The sequence below is a fragment of the Megalopta genalis genome, unplaced genomic scaffold (assembly GCF_051020955.1).
Source record: "Megalopta genalis isolate 19385.01 unplaced genomic scaffold, iyMegGena1_principal scaffold0024, whole genome shotgun sequence".
Lineage (NCBI taxonomy): Eukaryota > Metazoa > Arthropoda > Insecta > Hymenoptera > Halictidae > Megalopta > Megalopta genalis.
The window spans coordinates 2,394,750-2,407,144 of NW_027476094.1; positions in this window are offsets into that span (position 1 = coordinate 2,394,750).

Below are 12,395 nucleotides of genomic sequence, written 5' to 3' on the forward strand. Positions count from 1 at the left end.
ACAGCAAGAACAACAACAACAAGAAGAACAACAAAAACAAGAACAACAACAACAACAAGAACAACAAGAACAACACGAACAACAACAAGAACAACAACAACAAGAACAACAACAACAAGAACAACAAGAACAACAACAACAACAACAACCAGAACAACAAGAACTACAACAGCAACAAGAGCAACAAGAACAAGATGAGCAACAAGAGCAACAAGAGCAACAAGAGCATCAAGGGCAACAAGAACAACAAGATCAACAAGATCAACAAGAACGACAAGCACAACAAGAACAACAAGAACAACCTGAACAACAACAACAACAAGAACAACAAGAACAACAACAAGAACAACAACAACAAGAACAACAAGAACAACAAAAACAACAACAACAACCAGAACAACAAGAACTACAACAGCAACAAGAGCAACAAGAACAAGATGAGCAACAACAGCAACAAGAGCATCAAGAACAACAAGAACAACAAGAACAACAAGGACAACAAGAACAGCAAGAACATCAAGAACAACAAGAACAACAAGAGCAACAAGAGCAACAAGAGCAACAAGAGCAACAAGATCAACAAGAGCAACAAAAGCAATAAGAGCAACAAGAACAACAAGAACAACAAGAACAACAAGAACAACAAGAACAACAAGAACAACAAGAACAACAAGAACAACAAGAACAACAAGAACAACAAGAACAACAAGAAGAACAAGAAGAACAAGAACAACAAGAACAACAAGAACAACAAGAACAACAAGAACAACAAGATCAACAAGAACAACAAGCACAACAAGAACAACAATGACAACAACAACAAGAACAACAAGGACAACAACAACAACAACAAGAACAACATGAACAGTAAGAACAACAAGAACAACAAGGGGAACAAGAACAACAAGAACAACAAGAACAACAAGAACAACAAGAACAACAAGAACAACAAGAACAACAAGAACAACAAGGACAACAACAACAATAACAACAAGAACAACAAGAACAACAAGAACAACAAGAACAACAAGATCAACAAGAGCAACAAGAGCAACAAGAACAACAAGAACAACAAGAACAACAAGGACAACAAGAACAAGAACAGCAAGAACAACAAGGACAACAAGAACAAGAACAGCAAGAACAACAACAACAAGAACTACATGAACAACAACAACAAGAACAACAAGAACCACAACGACAAGAACAACAACAACAAGAACAACAAAAACAAGAACAACAAGAACAACAACAAGAACAACAAGAGCAACAAGAACAACAAGAGCAACAAGAGCAACAAGAGCAACAAGAGTAACCAGAACAACAAGATCAACAAGAACAACAAGCACAACAAGAACAACAATGACAACAACAACAAGGACAACAAGGACAACAAGAACAACATGAGCAGTAAGAACAACAAGAACAACAAGGAGAGCAAGAACAACAAGAACAACAAGAACAACAAGAACAACAAGGACAACAAGAACAACAAGAACAACAAGAACAACAAGAACAACAAGAACAACAAGGACAACAACAACAATAACAACAAGAACAACAAGAACAACAAGAACAACAAGAGCAACAAGAACAACAAGAACAACAAGAACAACCGGAACAACAAGAACAACCAGAACAACAACAACAAGAACAACTAAAACAACAACAACAAGAACAACAAGAATAACAAGAACAACAAGAACAACAAGGACAACAACAACAACAACAAGAACTACAGGAACATCATGAACAGCAAGAACAGCAAGAACAACAAGAACAACAAGAACAACAAGAACAAGAACAGCAAGAACAACAACAACAAGAAGAACAACATAAACAAGAACAACAACAACAACAAGAACAACAAGAACAACAACAAGAACAACAACAACAAGAACAACAAGAACAACAACAACAACAACAACAACCAGAACAACAAGAACTACAACAGCAACAAGAGCAACAAGAACAAGATGAGCAACAAGAGCAACAATATCAACAAGAGCATCAAGGGCAACAAGAACAACATGAACAACAAGATCAACAAGAACGACAAGCACAACAAGGACAACAAGAACAACCTGAACAACATGAACAACAAGAACAACAAGAACAACAAGGACAACAACAACAATAACAACAAGAACAACGAGAACAACGAGAACAACGAGAACAACGAGAACAACGAGAACAACGAGAACAAGGAGAACAAGGAGAACAACAAGAACAACGAGAGCAACAAGATCAACAAGAACAACAAGATCAACAAAAACAAATAGAACAACAAGAACAACAAGAACAAGAAGAACAACAAGAACAACAGGAAGAACAAGAAGAACAACAAGAGCAACAAGAACAACAAGAACAACAAGGACAACAAGGACAGCAAGAACAACAAGAACAACAAGAACAACAACCAGAACAACAACAACAACAACTAGAACAACAAGAACAACAAGAACAACAAGAGTAACAGGAGCAACAAGAGCAACAAGAGTAACAGGAGCAACAAGATCAACAAGAACAACAGGAACAACAAGAGCAACAAGAACAACAAGAAAAACAAGACCAACAAGAACAACAAGATCAACAAGAACAACAGGAACAACAAGAGCAACAAGAACAACAAGAAAAACAAGAACAACAAGAACAACAAGAACAACAAGAACATCCAGAACAACAAGATCAACAAAAACAACAAGAACAACAAGAACAACAAGAACAGCAAGAACAACAACAAGAAGAACAACAAAAACAAGAACAACAAGATCAACAAGAGTAACAAGAGCAACAAGAACAACAAGAACAACATGAACAACAAGAACGGCAAGGACAACAACAACAACAACAAGAACATCAAGAACAGAAAGAACAACAAGGACAACAAGAACAAGAACAGCAAGAACAACAAGGACAACAAGAACAAGAACAGCAAGAACAACAACAACAAGAACTACATGAACAACAACAACAAGAACAACAAGAACCACAACGACAAGAACAACAACAACAAGAACAACAAAAACAAGAACAACAAGAACAACAACAAGAACAACAAGAGCAACAAGAACAACAAGAGCAACAAGAGCAACAAGAGCAACAAGAGCAACAAGAACAACAAGATCAACAAGGACAACTAGCACAACAAGAACAACAATGACAACAACAACAAGAACAACAAGAACAACAAGGACAACAACAACAATAACAACAAGAGCAACAAGAACAACAAGAACAACAAGAACAACAAGAACAACAAGAACAACAAGAACAACAAGAACAACAAGAACAACAAGAACAACAAGAACAACAAGAACAACAAGAACAACAAGAACAACAAGAACAACAAGAACAACAAGAACAACAAGAACAACAAGAACAACAAGGACAACAAAAACAACAACAAGAACAACAAGAACAACATGAACAGAAAGAACAGCAAGAACAACAAGAACAACAAGAACAACAAGAACAACAAGAACAACAAGAACAACAAGAACAACAAGAACAACAAGAACAACAAGAACAACAAGAACAAGAACAGGAAGAACAACAACAACAAGAAGAACAACAAAAACAAGAACAACAACAAGAACAACAACATCTACCAGAACCACAACAACATGAACAGCAAGAACAAGAACAACAACAACAACAACAAGAACAACGTGACCAACAACAGCAAGAACAACAAGGACAAAAAGAATAACAAGAACAAGAAGAACAACAAGAAGAACAAGAGCAACAAGAGCAACAAGAACAACAAGAACAAGAACAACAACATCAACCAGAACAACAACAACATGAACAACAAGAACAACAACAGCAACAACAGCAACAAGGACAACAAGAACAACAAGAACAAAAAGAACAACAAGAACAACGAGAACAACGAGAACAACGAGAACAACGAGAACAACAACAACAACAACAACTAGAACAACAAGAACAACAAGAACACCAAGAACAACAAGGACAACAAGAACAACAAGAACAACAAGAACAACAAGAACATCAAGAGCAACAAGAACAACAAGACCAAGAACAACAACAACAACAACAAAAAGAACAACAACAACATAAACAACAAGAACATCAACAACCAGAACAACAACAGCAACAACAGCAACAAGAGCAACAAGAGCAACAAGAGCAACAAGAGCAACAAGAGCAACAAGAGCAACAAGAACAACAAGAACAACAAGAACAACAACAACAACAACAACTAGAACAACAAGAACAACAAGAACACCAAGAACAACAAGAACAACAAGATCAACAAGAACAACAAGAACAACAAGAAGGAGAACAAGAACAACAAGAACAACAAGAAGAACAACAAGAACACCAACAAGAACAACAACAACAACAACTAGAACAACAAGAACAACAAGAACACCAAGAACAAAAAGAACAACAAGAACAACAAGAACAACAAGATCGACAACAACATGAACAACAAGAACATCAACAACCAGAACAACAAGAACAACAACAGCAACAAGAGCAACATAAGCAACAAGAGCAACAAGAACGACAAGAACAACAAGAACAACAAGATCAACAAGAGCAACAAGAGCAACAAGAACAACAAGAACAACAAGAACAACAAGAACAAGAAAAACAACAAAAACAACAACAAAAATAAGAACAACAACAACAACAAGAACAACAACATGAACAACCGGAACAACAAGAACAACAAGAACAACCAGAACAACAACAACAAGAACAACTAGAACAACAACAACAAGATCAACAAGAACAACAAGAACAGCAAGAACAACTAGAACAACAAGGACAACAAGAACAACAAGAACAACAAGAACAACAAGAACAACAAGGACAACAACAACAATAACAACAACAAGAGCAACAAGAACAGCAAGAGCAACAACAAGAACAACAAGAACAACAAGAACAACAAGAACAACAAGAACAACATGAACAACAAGAACAACAAGAACAACAAGAACAACAAGAACAACAAGAACAACAAGAACAACAAGAGCAACAAGAACAACAAGAACAACAAGAACAACAAGAACAACAAGAACAACAAGAACAACAACAACAACAACAACAACAACAAGAACAACGGGAACAACAACAACAAGAACAACAAGAACAAGTACAACGGGAACAACAACAACAAGAACAACAAGAACAAGAACAACGGGAACAACAACGACGAGAGCAACAAGAACAACAAGAACAACAAGAACAATAAGAACAATAAGAACAACAAGAACAACAAGAACAACAAGAACAACAAGAACAACAAGAACAACAAGAACAACAAGAACAACAAGAACAACAAGAACAACAAGAACAACAACAACAACAACAACAACAACAAGAACAACGGGAACAACAACAACAAGAACAACAAGAACAAGAACAACGGGAACAACAACGACGAGAGCAACAAGAACAAGAACAACGGGAACAACAACGACGAGAGCAACAAGAACAACAAGAACAACAAGAACAACAAGAGCAACAAGAACAACAAGAACAACAAGAACAACAAGAACAACAAGAACAACAAGAACAACAAAAACAACAAGAACAACAAGAACAACAAGAACAACAAGAACAACAAGAACAACAAGAACAACAAGAACAACAAGAACAACAAGGACAACAAGAACAACAAGAACAACAACAACAACAACAAGAACAACGGGAACAACAACAACAAGAACAACAAGAACAAGAACAACGGGAACAACAACAACAAGAACAACAAGAACAAGAACAACGGGAACAACAACGACGAGAGCAACAAGAACAACAAGAACAACAAGAACAATAAGAACAACAAGAACAACAAGAACAACAAGAACAACAAGAACAGCAACAAGATCAACAAGAACAAGTACAACAAGATCAACAAGAACGACAAGAACAAGTACAACAAGATCAACAAGAACAACAGCAACAAGAACAACAAGAACAACAAGAACAACAAGAACAACAAGAACAACAAGAACAACAAGAACAACAAGAACAACAAGAACAACAAGAACAACAAGAACAACAAGAACAACAACAACAACAACAACAACAAGAACAACGGGAACAACAACAACAAGAACAACAAGAACAAGAACAACGGGAACAACAACAACAAGAACAACAAGAACAAGAACAACGGGAACAACAACGACGAGAGCAACAAGAACAACAAGAACAACAAGAACAATAAGAACAACAAGAACAACAAGAACAACAAGAACAACAACAAGATCAACAAGAACAAGTACAACAAGATCAACAAGAACAACAAGAACAAGTACAACAAGATCAACAAGAACAACAGCAACATGAACAACAAGAAAAACAAGAACAACAAGAACAACAAGAGCAACAAGAGCAACAAGAACAACAAGATCAACAAGAACAACAAGAACAACAAGAACAACAAGGACAACAAGGACAACAACAACAACGAGGACAACTAGAACAACAACAAGAAGAACAACAAGAACAACATGAACAGCAAAAACAACAAGAACAACAAGAACAACAAGAACAACAAGAACAACAAGAACATCAAGAACAACAAGAACAACAAGAACAACAACAACAATAACAACAACAAGAACAACAAGAACAAGAAGAACAACAAGAACAACAAGAACAACAAGAGCAACAAGAACAACAAGAACAACAAGAACAACCGGAACAACAAGAACAACAAGAACAAGAACAACAAGAACAACAACAAGAACAACAACAACAACAACAACAAGAACAACAAAAACAACAAGAACAACAAGAACAACAAGAACAACAAGAACAACAAGAACAACAAGAACAACAAGAACAACAAGAACAACAAGAACAACAAGAACAACAAGAACAACAAGAACAACAAGAACAACAAGAACAACAAGAACAACAAGAACAACAAGACCAACAAGAACAACAAGAACAACAAGAACAACAAGAACAACAAGAACAACAAGAACAACAAGAACAACAAGGACAACAACAACAACAACAACAACAACAACAAGAACAACAAGAACAACATGACCAGCAAGATCAACAAGAACAACAAGAACAACATGACCAGCAAGATCAACAAGAACAACAAGAACAAGAACAGCAAGAAAAACAACAACAACGACAACAAAAATAAGAACAACAACAACAACAAGAACAACAACATGAACAACCGGAACAACAAGAACAACAAGAACAACCAGAACAACAACAACAAGAACAACTAGCACAACAACAACAAGAACAACAAGAACAACTAGAACATCAAGGACAACAAGACAACATGAACAGCAAGAACAACAAGAACAAGAACAACAAGAACAACAGGAACAACAAGAACAACAAGAACAACAAGATCAACAAAAACAACAACTACAACATGAACAGCAAGATCAACAACAACAACAAGAACAACAACAACAGGAACAACAAGAACCACAACGACAAGAACAACAACAACAAGAACAACAAAAACAAGAACAACAAGAACAACAACAAGAACAACAAGAGCAACAAGAACAACAAGAGCAACAAGAACAACAAGAGCAACAAGAGCAACAAGAACAACAAGATCAACAAGAACAACAAGAACAACAAGAACAACAAGAACAACAACAACAACGACAACAACGACAACAAGAACAACAAAAACAACAAGAACAAGAACAACGGGAACAACAACAACAAGAACAACAGGAACAAGAACAACGGGAACAACAACGACGAGAGCAACAAGAGCAACAAGAACAACAAGAACAATAAGAACAACGAGAACAACAAGAACAAGTACAACAAGATCAACAAGAACAACAGCAACATGAACAACAAGAACAACAAGAACAACAAGAACAACAAGAACAACAAGAACAACAAGAACAACAAGAACAACAAGAACAACAAGAACAACAAGAACAACAAGAACATCAAGAACAACAAGAACAACAAGAACAACAAGAACAACAAGAACAACAAGGACAACAAAAACAACAACAAGAACAACAAGAACAACATGAACAGAAAGAACAGCAAGAACAACAAGAACAACAAGAACAACAAGAACAACAAGAACAACAAGAACAAGAACAGGAAGAACAACAACAAGAAGAACAACAAAAACAAGAACAACAACAAGAACAACAACATCTACCAGAACCACAACAACATGAACAGCAAGAACAAGAACAACAACAACAACAACAAGAACAACAACAACAAGAACAACGTGACCAACTACAGCAAGAACAACAAGGACAAAAAGAATAACAAGAACAAGAAGAACAACAAGAAGAACAAGAGCAACAAGAGCAACAAGAACAACAAGAACAACAAGAAAAACAAGAACAAGAACAACAACATCAACCAGAACAACAACAACATGAACAACAAGAACAACAACAGCAACAAGAACAACGAGAACAAAAAGAACAACAAGAACAACGAGAACAACGAGAACAACGAGAACAACGAGAACAACGAGAACAACGAGAACAACAACAAGAACAACAACAACAACAACTAGAACAACAAGAACAACAAGAACACCAAGAACAACAAGGACAACAAGAACAACAAGAACAACAAGAACAACAAGAACAACAAGAACAACAAGAACAACAAGAACATCAAGAACAACAAGAACAACAAGACCAAGAACAACAACAACAACAACAACAACAAAAAGAACAACAACAACATAAACAACAAGAACATCAACAACCAGAACAACAACAGCAACAACAGCAACAAGAGCAACAAGAGCAACAAGAGCAACAAGAGCAACAAGAGCAACAAGAGCAACAAGAGCAACAAGAACAACAAGAACAACAAGAACAACAACAACAACAACAACTAGAACAACAAGAACAACAAGAACACCAAGAACAACAAGATCAACAAGATCAACAAGAACAACAAGAACAACAAGAACAACAAGAACAACAAGAACAACAAGAACAACAACAACAACAACAACAACAACAAGAACAACGGGAACAACAACAACAAGAACAACAAGAACAAGAACAACGGGAACAACAACAACAAGAACAACAAGAACAAGAACAACGGGAACAACAACGACGAGAGCAACAAGAACAACAAGAACAACAAGAACAATAAGAACAACAAGAACAACAAGAACAACAAGAACAACAAGAACAACAACAAGATCAACAAGAACAAGTACAACAAGATCAACAAGAACAACAAGAACAAGTACAACAAGATCAACAAGAACAACAGCAACATGAACAACAAGAAAAACAAGAACAACAAGAACAACAAGAGCAACAAGAACAACAAGAACAACAAGAACAACAAGAACAACAAGAACAACAAGAACAACAAGAACAACAAGAACAACAAGAACAACAAGAACAACAAGAACAACAAGAACAACAAGAACAACAAGAACAACAAGAACAACAAGAACAACAAGAACAACAAGAACAACAAGGACAACAAGAACAACAAGAACAACAACAACAACAACAAGAACAACGGGAACAACAACAACAAGAACAACAAGAACAAGAACAACGGGAACAACAACAACAAGAACAACAAGAACAAGAACAACGGGAACAACAACGACGAGAGCAACAAGAACAACAAGAACAACAAGAACAATAAGAACAACAAGAACAACAAGAACAACAAGAACAGCAACAAGATCAACAAGAACAAGTACAACAAGATCAACAAGAACGACAAGAACAAGTACAACAAGATCAACAAGAACAACAGCAACATGAACAACAAGAAAAACAAGAACAACAAGAACAACAAGAACAACAAGAACAACAAGAACAACAAGAACAACAAGGACAACAAGAACAACAAGAACAACAAGAACAACAAGAACAACAAGAACAACAAGAACAACAAGAACAACAAGAACAACAAGAACAACAAGAACAACAAGAACAACAAGAACAACAAGAACAACAAGAACAACAAGAACAACAAGAACAACAAGAACAACAAGAACAACAAGAACAACAAGAACAACAAGAACAACAAGAACAACAAGAACAACAAGAACAACAAGAACAACAAGAACAACAAGAACAACAAGAACAACAAGAACAACAACAACAACAACAACAACAAGAACAACGGGAACAACAACAACAAGAACAACAAGAACAAGAACAACGGGAACAACAACAACAAGAACAACAAGAACAAGAACAACGGGAACAACAACGACGAGAGCAACAAGAACAACAAGAACAACAAGAACAATAAGAACAACAAGAACAACAAGAACAACAAGAACAACAAGAACAACAACAAGATCAACAAGAACAAGTACAACAAGATCAACAAGAACAACAAGAACAAGTACAACAAGATCAACAAGAACAACAGCAACATGAACAACAAGAAAAACAAGAACAACAAGAACAACAAGAACAACAAGAGCAACAAGAGCAACAAGAACAACAAGATCAACAAGAACAACAAGAACAACAAGAACAACAAGGACAACAAGGACAACAACAACAACGAGGACAACTAGAACAACAACAAGAAGAACAACAAGAACAACATGAACAGCAAAAACAACAAGAACAACAAGAACAACAAGAACAACAAGAACAACAAGAACATCAAGAACAACAAGAACAACAAGAACAACAACAACAATAACAACAACAAGAACAACAAGAACAAGAAGAACAACAAGAACAACAAGAACAACAAGAGCAACAAGAACAACAAGAACAACCGGAACAACAAGAACAACAAGAACAAGAACAACAAGAACAACAACAAGAACAACAACAACAACAACAACAAGAACAACAAAAACAACAAGAACAACAAGAACAACAAGAACAACAAGAACAACAAGAACAACAAGAACAACAACAACAACAAGAACAACAAGAACAACAAGAACAACAAGAACAACAAGAACAACAAGAACAACAAGAACAACAAGAACAACAAGAACAACAAGAACAACAAGAACAACAAGAACAACAAGAACAACAAGAACAACAAGAACAACAAGAACAACAAGAACAACAAGAACAACAAGAACAACAAGAACAACAAGAACAACAAGAACAACAAGAACAACAAGAACAACAAGATCAACAAGAACAACAAGAACAACAAGAACAACAAGAACAACAAGAACAACAAGAACAACAAGAACAACAAGAACAACAAGAACAACAAGAACAACAAGACCAACAAGAACAACAAGAACAACAAGAACAACAAGAACAACAAGAACAACAAGAACAACAAGAACAACAAGAACAACAAGAACAACAAGGACAACAACAACAACAACAACAACAACAAGAACAACAAGAACAACATGACCAGCAAGATCAACAAGAACAACAAGAACAAGAACAGCAAGAAAAACAACAACAACGACAACAAAAATAAGAACAACAACAACAACAAGAACAACAACATGAACAACCGGAACAACAAGAACAACAAGAACAACCAGAACAACAACAACAAGAACAACTAGCACAACAACAACAAGAACAACAAGAACAACTAGAACATCAAGGACAACAAGACAACATGAACAGCAAGAACAACAAGAACAAGAACAACAAGAACAACAGGAACAACAAGAACAACAAGAACAACAAGATCAACAAAAACAACAACTACAACAAGAACAGCAAGATCAACAACAACAACAAGAACAACAACAACAGGAACAACAAGAACCACAACGACAAGAACAACAACAACAAGAACAACAAAAACAAGAACAACAAGAACAACAACAAGAACAACAAGAGCAACAAGAACAACAAGAGCAACAAGAACAACAAGAGCAACAAGAGCAACAAGAACAACAAGATCAACAAGAACAACAAGAACAACAAGAACAACACGAACAACAACAACAACGACAACAACGACAACAAGAACAACAAAAACAACAAGAACAAGAACAACGGGAACAACAACAACAAGAACAACAGGAACAAGAACAACGGGAACAACAACGACGAGAGCAACAAGAGCAACAAGAACAACAAGAACAATAAGAACAACGAGAACAACAAGAACAAGTACAACAAGATCAACAAGAACAACAGCAACATGAACAACAAGAACAACAAGAACAACAAGAACAACAAGAACAACAAGAACAACAAGAACAACAAGAACAACAAGAACAACAAGAACAACAAGAACAACAAGAACAACAAGAACATCAAGAACAACAAGAACAACAAGAACAACAAGAACAACAAGAACAACAAGGACAACAAAAACAACAACAAGAACAACAAGAACAACATGAACAGAAAGAACAGCAAGAACAACAAGAACAACAAGAACAACAAGAACAACAAGAACAACAAGAACAAGAACAGGAAGAACAA